Source organism: Rhinopithecus bieti, unplaced genomic scaffold (genome assembly GCF_001698545.2).
Source record: "Rhinopithecus bieti isolate Rb0 unplaced genomic scaffold, ASM169854v2 scaffold_3057, whole genome shotgun sequence".
Taxonomy (NCBI): Eukaryota; Metazoa; Chordata; class Mammalia; order Primates; family Cercopithecidae; genus Rhinopithecus; species Rhinopithecus bieti.
Window position 1 is genome coordinate 452,595 of NW_016803927.1, and position 10,580 is coordinate 463,174.

Genomic DNA, 10,580 nt, shown 5'->3' on the forward strand with positions numbered 1-10,580 from the left:
GGGGCCTTGAAGAGGTAATTGCGTCAGGAGGGCTCTGCCATCCTAGGAGAGGTTCCTGGTAAAAGGATGAGTTCTGCCCTTCCCTCTCTGTCACTTGCTTCCACCTGCTAGTGTGGGAGGACCCTCACCAGATGCCAGCACCACACCCTTGGGCTTTCTAGCCTCCAGAGCCATGAGCCAAATACACTTTTTTTTTTTTTTTTTTTTTTTTTTCTGACAGTTTCGCTCCTTTCCCAGGCTGGAGTGCAATGGCATGATGTCAGCTCACTGCAACCTCCGCCTCCCTGGTTCAAGTGATTCTCCTGCCTCAGCCTCCTGAGTAGCTGGGATTACAGGTGTGTACCACCATGCTAGGCTAATTTTGTATTTTTAGTAGAGATGGAGTTTCTCCACACTGGTCAGGCTCATCTTGAACTCCTGACCTCAAGTGATCTACCCACCTCGGCCTCCCAAAGTGCTGGGGTTACAGGCATGAGCCACCGTGCCTGGTCAACTTGTACTCTTTACAAATTACCCCATCTGTGGTATCTGTGATGGCAGCAGAAAACAAAAAAAGGACACTCCTTGTCCTTTTCTTTACCTCCCGACTACAGCTATCCACAGAGTTGTTTACTGTAAAATAAATTTAGGTGTAGTTTCTTAAATTGTCAGAGGAAAGGCGTTAAAGAAAAAAGTAACAAATAAGGCCTAAAAATAAATTACTGCACATTATTCATAACCTAGAGAAAAGTTATCTTTAGACGACTACCAAAATTTGGAAAACATAAGCCATTAAAAAATATTTGGAGTACTGTACTGGTAGGTGTTTATCTCTGGGGTTTTATCAGAAATGAGTGATGTGTATCTTAAACTTCAATAAACCTCAGTGTTCTTACAACATATTTCTTAGTATATCAATTTGACTTTTAAAAACTTACTGAGCAATCCAATTGACTTTATTTTGGCATTTTGTTTTAAAGCTAAAGAGAAACAAACATTATGCCACAAAGTAAATGAAAAAATATTTTTGTATACTGGAAGCTGAACGTTGTTTTCTAACAGCACACCAGGTGGGACGTGGGCTAGACGGAACCAGAGAGGTCCAGGATGAGCTCCTGGCTCTACTATTTCCTGTCTGTCACCTGGGGCCAATGCCCTCATCTCTCCAGGCCTGGGCTCCTCACCAGGAGCACAAACCAGCCGCGGAGTTGCAGGAGCTCTGAAAATCCACCCAGATGTCTGCAGTGCTTCTTCAAGAAGCCCCAGAGCCTTTAAGAGCAAACGGTGCCCTTCAACCAATGCTCTTGGTATGTCCCAGGCTGCTGTTCGTGCTGAAGCTTCATGTTCTCAGTATCTGCTTTTTCCTCATTGTTGGAAAACTTCCCTTTCTGCTCTCAACTTAAAAATTAACATGTCTTTGAAATAAGAAGTATGTGCACATAGCAGAAAATTTAAAAGATACAAGAGTAAAAAGTAGGTCTCCTCCCCAACTCCAGCCTCCAGAGCCCCTCATAAGAGGCACCACAATACCCCCATTCTAAGGAAGCCTGTGTGTGCGTATATATGTAGGCGTTTAAAACAGAATTTGTCATATGTACATATTATGTCATATTTTCCCTTTTAAGATAGAAACGGCAGCATGCTATATACACCTTTCCCCGCCGTGTATTGGTGATTGATTGATCCACTTATGACTCTTAGAGCTGCCTCCTTCTTCCTTACAGTGCACAGTGTCTAACTCGGCGCGCCTGGTTCTTCCCTACATAGTACAGTGTCTAACTCGGCGCGCCTGGTTCTTCCTTACAGTGCACAGTGTCTACCATGCACAGTGTGTAACTCGGTGCGCCTCCTTCTTCCTTACAGGGTACAGTGTCTAACTCAGTGCCTGTTGGGGGGTGTTTAGGTGGCTTCCAATCTCTTGCTATTACAGCAGTGAACACATATCCTTGTACACATATCATTCGGCACATGGGCAAGTGTATCTGAAATAGTCAAAGGGTGTGTGAATTTAAAATCTTGGTATTTATACCAAATTGCCCTCCATACAAGTTGTGCTGATTCATACCCTGTAGCTGGATGAGAATGCCTTTTCCTTCACAACCTTGCCAACGTAGCCTGCTGGGTGCCAGGAAAAAAAAAAGGGCTTCTCAGTAGAGTCTCCACACGCACTTCGCTTATGCCTGAAGCTAGTGTCGCTTTCTGTGTTAAGCGTTTGAGTCATTTGACCTTCCTTCCCTGGGAACAGTCCCGATCTTTGCTCATCTTTCCATGATGTCGCTGGTCCTTTTCTTACTGATTCGTGGGAGCTCTTTGTGACTTGGGTTGCAAACATTTTTTCCCAGTTTGCCCTTGTATTTTTCTTACTTTACTTTGCCAAGAAGAAACGTGTATAATTATGTAACTCCATTTCTCAATCTTGTCTTCTGTGACTTTTGGGGACTGTGAGCAGCTAAATAGGGCCTCCTCCACTCCAAGATTATAAATATAATTGCTTGTGTTTTTTTCTGCTTTTGTGGTTTTTTTACATTTAAATCTTTGATTCATCTGCAATTTATTTTCACAGAGGAGCGAGACCCAGGCTGTCCCAACACCACTTACTGAATGACCCATCTCTCCATTCCATCCGTATGGAAAGCCACCTTCCAAATGCCTATTGTAAAACTTACCCACTGTGCCCATCAGTACTCCTGACGTTCAGTCCATCTCCCCACCTGTCTTTCTCAGCATTCCCTCTGACTGCTGTGCCTTTAGGGAGTAGTGGCTCAGGCCTGTAATCCCAGCACTTTAGGAGGCCAAGGCAGGCAAATCACTTGAGGCCAGGAGTTCAAGACCAGCCTGACCAACATGGCGAAACCCCGTCTCTACTAAAAATACAAAAATCAGCCAGGCGTGGTGGCATGCCTCTGTAATCCCAGCTACTCCAGAAGCTGAGACAGGAGAATCGCTTGAACCCAGGAGGCGGAGGTTGCAGTCTACCAAGATCATGCCACTGCATTCTGGCCTGGGTGACAGAGCAAAACTGTGTCTCGAAAGAAAGAAAGAAATACCACCTGACCCTGTGCCCAGCCTGCAGGTGGGGACTCTTCTACCCAGGCCCCACCCTAAGACACTCTACCAAGGAACAAGCCCTGGCCTGGCACTATGGCTTACACCTGTAATCCCAGCACTATGAGAGGCTGAGGCACGAGGGTCACTTGAGCCCAGGTATTCAAGACGAGCCTGGGCAACAAAGTGAGACCCCCATCTCTAAAAAACAAAACAAAACAAAAATTAGCCACATGTGGTGGTGCACACCTGTGGTCCCAGCTACATGGGAGGCTGAGGTAGGAGGATCCCTTGAGCCTAGGAGGTCAAGGCTGCATTGAGCTGTTTGTGTCACTGTACTCCAGCCTGCGTGGCAGAGCGAGATTCTGTCTAAAAAAGCAAAGCCTGTCCTTCCACAAAACCTTTTAGTAGAGGCTCCACACTTCCATGGTCTCCCTTTTATTTATTTATTTATTTTTTTGAGACAAGTTCTCACTCTGTTGCCCAGGCCACAGTGCAGTGGCCCAATCAGAGTTTACTACAGCCTCAGCCTTCCTGGCTCAAACTTCCCAAGTAGCTGGGACCACAGGCAAACATGACCACACCTGGCTAATAGTTTTCAATTTTTTTGTAGTGATAGAGTCTCATACTATGTTGCCCAGGCTGGTCTCAAACTTCTGGGCTCAAGTGATCCTCCCACCTCTGCCTCCTGAGTAGCTGGGAATTTACAGGTGTGAACCACTGGGCCTGGCTGGGTCTCACTTTTTCTAATCTTCCCAATAAGCCAGGAGATGGTGAGAGGTGATGGGAGGGAGGAGGGCAGAGAGGGCTCTCCTGGCAGGAAAATGCATGAGCAGCTTTGGCAGTCAGCAGTCTGGAGTCCCAGACCAGCAGCCATCCCCTGAAGACTGTCTTTCCTTCAGCAAATGTAAGCCACCCACCTCTGTTTGCCCATGGGAAGTGATCTCATCACTGTTGCTAAATAATATAAAAAATGATGCACATGACACCTTCAGCCACCTGCTGCAACTGTCACTCCCGCTCCTGGGACCCGCCAGCACTGAGGCTCCACACATGGGCAGATCTGGGTGGCCCAGACCATGCTCCCGGAACCCTGTGCGTCATTCTCATCCATAACCTCCCTCTGCTCCCAGATCCTGCCTGGGGCGACACAGGTGTCATCTGTAGCAAGGGCAACTCAATTTAAATTCCCACACACAGAATGCCAGGGCTGCTAACTCTCAATATGTCCTCCAGCCCTGCTCTGTCTTCTGAGCTCCAACCGGTCATTGTCACCTGTACCCCTTTCAGGCAGGCAAAACTCAACAAGCTTGACACTAAATTCATTATTTCCTCCCACAACACTTGTTCCTAAGTCTATTTTCCCATTTTGCTCAAATACCATCAACAACCCAAGCCAGAAACATGGGAGACATGCCTTTGGGAGGCTTTGTGCTACTCTTAGGCCCTTGGCCCAGCCTGTGGGGAGTTCGAATCTGATACAGAAAGATGCAGGGCCAGCAGCTTCTGTCCAGAGAAGCTAGACTCTGGTTCTGAGAGATTCCCCATGTGGCTTCAATCCTATTTGGCGTATCAGAGGCATAACACGAGGTTGGAGAAAGAAGAATGCCATAGCCCATCCCCTTGGGTCCTGGAAATGGAGGGGAGAGAGAGAAAACAGCACCAAGACACCAAAATGAACGGCTCCACGTGTGAGCCCTGCAGGCTCCGGCTGAAGGAGTGAGAAGGGCGGGAGGGGCCCACCCAACTTCCCCGGGGGCAGGGGCTCTGAGGGGGCTCTGCCACAGTGAGCTTGGTCCTCTGCAGAGTAGCCAGGAGGCCCTAAAATTTGGCTTCCCAGGACAGCCTAGGGGTCCTGTGTGTTGTCGAGTAAAAGGAAATCTCCCTACCCAGCAGCCGGCAGGGAGAGGCTCTGGGGAAGCCTAGATGCGTTTTAGACAAAATCATCACATTTGCTCTGACTCTCCACAGCACTTGTCTTCTTAAAGAGCGTCTTTCACGCTGGTCCTAGTCTCCCCTTCCCACCGCGCTGCCTGAGTGAAGCCCTAGGTCCTTTGCATGGAGCGTTGGGGCGCGTGCATTGTCCAGTCCATGTCCCTAATGGGACACCCTCCTAAACCAGACTGGCTGTATGGCTTCCTCGATCTCAAGTGTCAAGCCTTTTTTTTTTTCTTTAATTTTTATTTTAGAGACAGAGTCTCGCTCTGTCACCCAGGTTGGAAGGCAGTGGTGCCACCACAGCTCACTGCAGCCTGAATCTCCTGGGCTCAATCAGTCCTCCCACGTAAGCCTCTGAAGTAGCTGGGACCACAGGCACGTGCCACCACACTTAGCTAATCCTTAAAAATTGTTTGCAGATGCCGGGCACAGTGGCTCACGCCTGTAATCCCAGTACTTTGGGAGGCTGAGGCGGGCAGATCACGAGGTCAGGAGATCGAGACCATCCTGGCTAACACGGTGAAACCCCATCTCTACTAAAATACAAAAAATTAGCCAGGCATGGTGGCAGGTACCTGTAGTCCCAGCTACTCAGGAGGCTGAGGCAGGAGAATGGCGTGAACCCGGGAGGCGGAGCTTGCACTTAGCCGAGATCGCGCCACTGCACTCCAGCCTGGGCAACACAGGAAGACTCCATCTCAAAAAACAAACAACAAAAAAAAGTGTTTGCAGAAACGGGATCTCGCTATGTTTCCCAGGCTGGTCTCGAACTCCTGGACTTAAATCCTCCTGCCTTGGCCTCCCAAAGTGCTGGGATTCCAGGCCTGAGGGTGAAGCTCCGCATTGCTGACAAGGCCGGGATCCAGCTCCTGCGCCTGTCTCCAGCCTCACATCGATGCCCACCCCACAGGCAAACACCTCGCCTACACCCCCCGCCCGCCTTGTGGCTCTCCCCATTTTCCGAGCGCTTTGTCCCCGCTTGCCATCAGCCGTCCCTTCCCTCAGCAGTGCCTTTGTAGGCGACTTGCTCTCCTCCATCAAGACTCAGCTCTTTCACGAAGACTTTCTTGACCTCTGTGGCCCTGTGAGGCCTCCCCCCAGGGCAGCTCCTCCTGCTCCAGCTAGAGGGAAGACGTCACAGGTGCCTGCTGAGGACACTGCCGCATCCTGCCTGCACGCCCCCAACTTCCCAGCCTTCCCCTTTTGCAGCCTGTCCCTTTCTTCTGAAATGACCTCTGTTCCATGACCAACACACTCTCCGAACTGTTCATGTCACTCCATGCCCTGCCTGGTGGTGTGGTTTCCTTCCCAATCATCCCCACTCCTCCCTGAAGCTATTAAACGAGAGATGCTCAGAGGGCGCTTCCCCGGGCTCCGGACCACAGGGGCACTCAGGAAATACGTGGATAGTACCGCGCACACCCAGCAGCACCTCCCCGGGCCCCCTGTGCAGAGTACGGTCCACATCACTGTGTCCACATCACGGAAGGGTCCCTGGCTAGTGATTTGTGGACCCATCCAACCTGGCGGAGATTAGGTGTTCCAGAGATACTATTGCACAGGAAATACTGGAGGGTAAAGGGGAAACGGGACTCCTTCAAGGGAGGTGGTGGGGGTGGGACTTCGCGGTTTAGGAATGGTCCCCCGGCGCTCCAACAGCCCCGCCCCACCTCACCGCAGCGCCTCCAGCACCCCACCCCACCCCACCGCGCACCCGGTTCTCGCCCGCCACCCTAGCCCGCTACCTGCTCGCCTGCCGCGTGCCACGCCCCTCGCGTCGCCCCGCCCACCCGTCCCGCCTCGCGCGCTCCCGGCCCACCATGGCCCCGCCCCCGCCCTGCTCCCACCTGCCGGCCCGCCAGCGCGCCCGCCAGCTCACTGTAGGCCACAGGGCGACACGCTGCCGCCAGGTGGTGGGCGGCCGGAAGCGGCGGTCGGCGGCCTGGCCCTGCCTGGGCCAGCTCGCGTTGCGCCGCTGCTCGGCCGGGCCCAGCTGCAGCGTGTGGTGGAGAGGCCGCTGGCACACGGCAGCCCAGGCCGCCGTACAGCCTGCTCAGGAGCTCTCGCGGTCCGCGCCCGCCCCGCGGCCGCGCCGGGGCCTGCCGCTCTCGGGCCCCCGCGGGCCCAGCCGGCGGCAGGCCGGCCAGCAGGAAGCCGGCTATACAATCCAGACGCCTGAGGGACAGGCCGTACGGCTCACGCCGCCGCGCGCGCGAGGAGGCCGGGAGCCCGAGACTCCGCTGCGCTCGCCTCCCGCCCGCCGCGCCGTGACATAGCCTCCTTACGCACAGGAAAAGCGGAGCGAACGAAAGGAGATGGCGAGGCCGCGCGGCGGGCCCCAGAGCGCTTGACCCACTCCCCGCTCTGGCCGCCCGCTCGCAGCGGGAGGGCGTCCCCGCTGGCGCCCCAGCCGGGCGCGCCCGCGCGCGCTCTCCCCGGCGCGCGCTGCGCGACGCCCCGAGCCGGGCGCCGTACGGGGGGCGGGTGCGGGGCGCGCGTGCACGTGTGCGTGTGCCTGCCGGGCTGCTGCGCTGCGGGCTGCGAGTGCTTGTGACCCGCCGCACCCTCACCCCCGGGCGCGCCATCCCTGTGCTGCCGCCAGCGAGGGAGCCCAGGAGCCTGAGACGCCCGGACCCGCCGCCTCGCAGACCCACCCAGGCCCCCGCGCCTCGTCATCCGCCCGCCCCCGCCAACCCACGCGGGGTTCGGGGCCCCCTTTTCCGCGAGAAGCCCCCTGTGGTCTTTCCTCGTACCCCGGGACTCGGACCGAGGAGCTGACTGAGCGAGGTCGCCGCCCGGCCTCACGGACACAGAGCGGCTCTGCACCCTTCGCCTGCAGGAGCTGAAAACATTTTGTCACTTGTGCAGTGTACTCACCAGTGCCCCCAACATCTTCTCCCCCGAAAACGCTTTCAGATTCGCGCCGAGATGGGGCGACGCGGCGGCTCTTTAGCGGAGTAACTCGAAGGGCCACGCAAACAGGGGCTCCCAGCCGCGAGCATGCGGCGGGGCGCCCAGGGCCCGGGGTCGCGCGCTCCGGGCCTGTGCTGCGCCACGCAGGGGGAGGAGAGGGCTGGCCCTGCCGGTCGCGGCTGCGGGCCCGACTGACTGAAGGAGGAGTAGGGACTGGCCTGGAAGTCTCCGGAGCAGAAAAGTGGGGCCGACAGGATGGAGTTGGGGGAGGCCGAGTTTTGGCTCAGAGAGATTTCTCTGTTAAGGAAAGCAGTCCAAGAAGGGAATAGGCCCCCTGAAAGAGGAATGCACTCAAACCCAGAGGGATTCTCCTTAGAGCTACCTCTTTTGAGATTCCGTACTTCGAGGAAATTAGAGATTTTTTTAAATCTCTTTTTTTTTAACAAGGTGGGAGGAGGCTGTTTCTCCTTTCTCCTCAACAACGTGAAATGATCCTGTGCCTCTATCCAACAACAATAAAACAAAGCACTGCGTCCTTCCCTGACTGGCACTTTCATGGCTGTTCACGGGCATCTCTTGGCCTATAACGACGATATTGGAGAGTTCCTACTCCGTGATAAATGAGTTCTAAGTGCAAGCAGTCACGTGAAATGAAATACTTCGTAACACAAGACAACGCGCTCGTTCATTCTGCAAGTAAACGCTTAATGCTTCCTAGGTGGCAGGCTAATGAATATGATCATTTTAAAGCAGTCATGCTTTGAAAACAACCCATCCCAGCTGTAAGCTTTTTGAAAGTGTACGAATTATGTAATTGATGACTCCCTAAATGGTTTGCAGCTTTGGTATTTGACTGAATTGTAAACCATTAGTTAAACTACATTTCAGTTGTGCTTTGTAAGAAAAACACTTTTCTATGCCTTGAATGTTCTATAACTAAGGAGCTTGGTAATCTGCTAAAAATCTCACTGAAATCTCCAGTTTAAGCGATTAAAGCAATTTACAGCTCTTGGCAAATATTTGTTTTCGGTTATAAAACACTTTTTTTCTGACTAGTAAATTGTTCATGTTCTTTGTTTACTTTCCAGTAAAATGGGAATAAAGGTTTCAGTACTCAAATGCTGCGTAGTTTTTATTGGGAAAAAGGAAGCGTGGGAGGCTTTTAAGAGAGTATCATTATGAGAGTTTCATAGAAATACTCTGTCTCATTTCCGCATCCATTCCTATATGAGGTGACATGGTACCAGACTTCGTTCTGTATATTATTCAACAAAATATTTTCCACTGTCTGGTAACATGGCAACTTCTCTCGTTTTCCCCGCCGCCCTCCCCCCCGCCCCCCATTACCTTGGAAGTGGGAAGGAAAATATTTACTTTCCAGCAGTTTTCGTTACAAGTGACTGAAAATGCTCACCTATTTGACAGAACAAAGTTGAACTTTGTGAGACTAATCAGTTGAGAAAAAGTCTTATAAATAGGTGCAAATGTTTATGAGTTCCCCTCAAATTTCAACATATTTATGAAGATGAAAAATAAGCATGTTAATAATTAAGTTCAAACCTAAGACATGCAAGTGAAAAAAGGGAACAAAATACTCAAAAGCAGGCTCATCGTGTTCCCTTAAAACCAAGACATCTGCAGTGTGGCCACGCAAGCTACATTTGAAGCCTCTCCAGTCCCTCATCCCCTGGTTTACTCAGCACCCCCAATACCAGCACAGCTGCAGGACTGCTTAGCGTGAGGCAAGCTGCTGGGGAAAATCTTTTAAATCATCCTTAGGCACTGTAACTCCAAAAGCCGGTATGGGGTTGGCTCATTGCATACTCATCTTCGTGGGTTACTGATGTTCAAATCTACCCAAGCCTCTCTCTTTTCCTTAAAAGCCTGTCCTTGGGGCTGGGCACGGTGGCTCACGCCTGTAATCCCAGCGCTTTGGGAGGCCTAGGCGGGCGGATCAAGAGGTCAGGAGGTCGAGACCAGCCCACCCAACATGTGGTGAAACCCCCTCTCTACTAAAAAAAAATACAAAAAGCCGAGCGTGGTAGCACATGCCTGTAATCTTAGCTACTCAGGAGGCTGAGGCAGAGGAATCGCTTGAGTCTGGGAGGTGGAGGTTGCAGTGAGCCGAGATTGCACCACTGCACTCCAGCCTGGGCAACACAGCTAGACTTCGTCTCAAAGAAAAAAAAAAAAAAACAACAAACAAAACTGTGCTTGGATGTTCCTACGGATAGTGCTTCTCATTGCTGTCACCTTCCTGGTCACTCACTTGATTCACCGATTTCAGCTCCTGGATCTACCGTTATTCCTGCTGATCATTCCTGGCACCCTAACCTCCGCAGAGACGATTTACCTGCTGATTTCTAAGTGACTGTGTTAGTTCCACTGGTCTTTATTTCTCATCTCAACTGTTGTCATATGGTCATCTCCAAGGTTTCGTCGTCACCAATAACTGCAGCATATCCGAATATCGGATTTCAAATACCCTATTCCCTGACACAGGTACCTTGTTTTCGCCCACTCCTGCAGTTCTCTGCCGTCGTCCAACCTTCTCCTGCTTCTCACTGACCCACCCCGGAGTCCTTATGTCCTTTCTTGTCTAGTTGAGATTTCACAGTTCGACACTCACCACGCCCTTACTTAATCCCTTTCTCCTTTTTTCTCTGTTGTACTTGCCTAGAATCCCAACTCTTAAAATCATACCA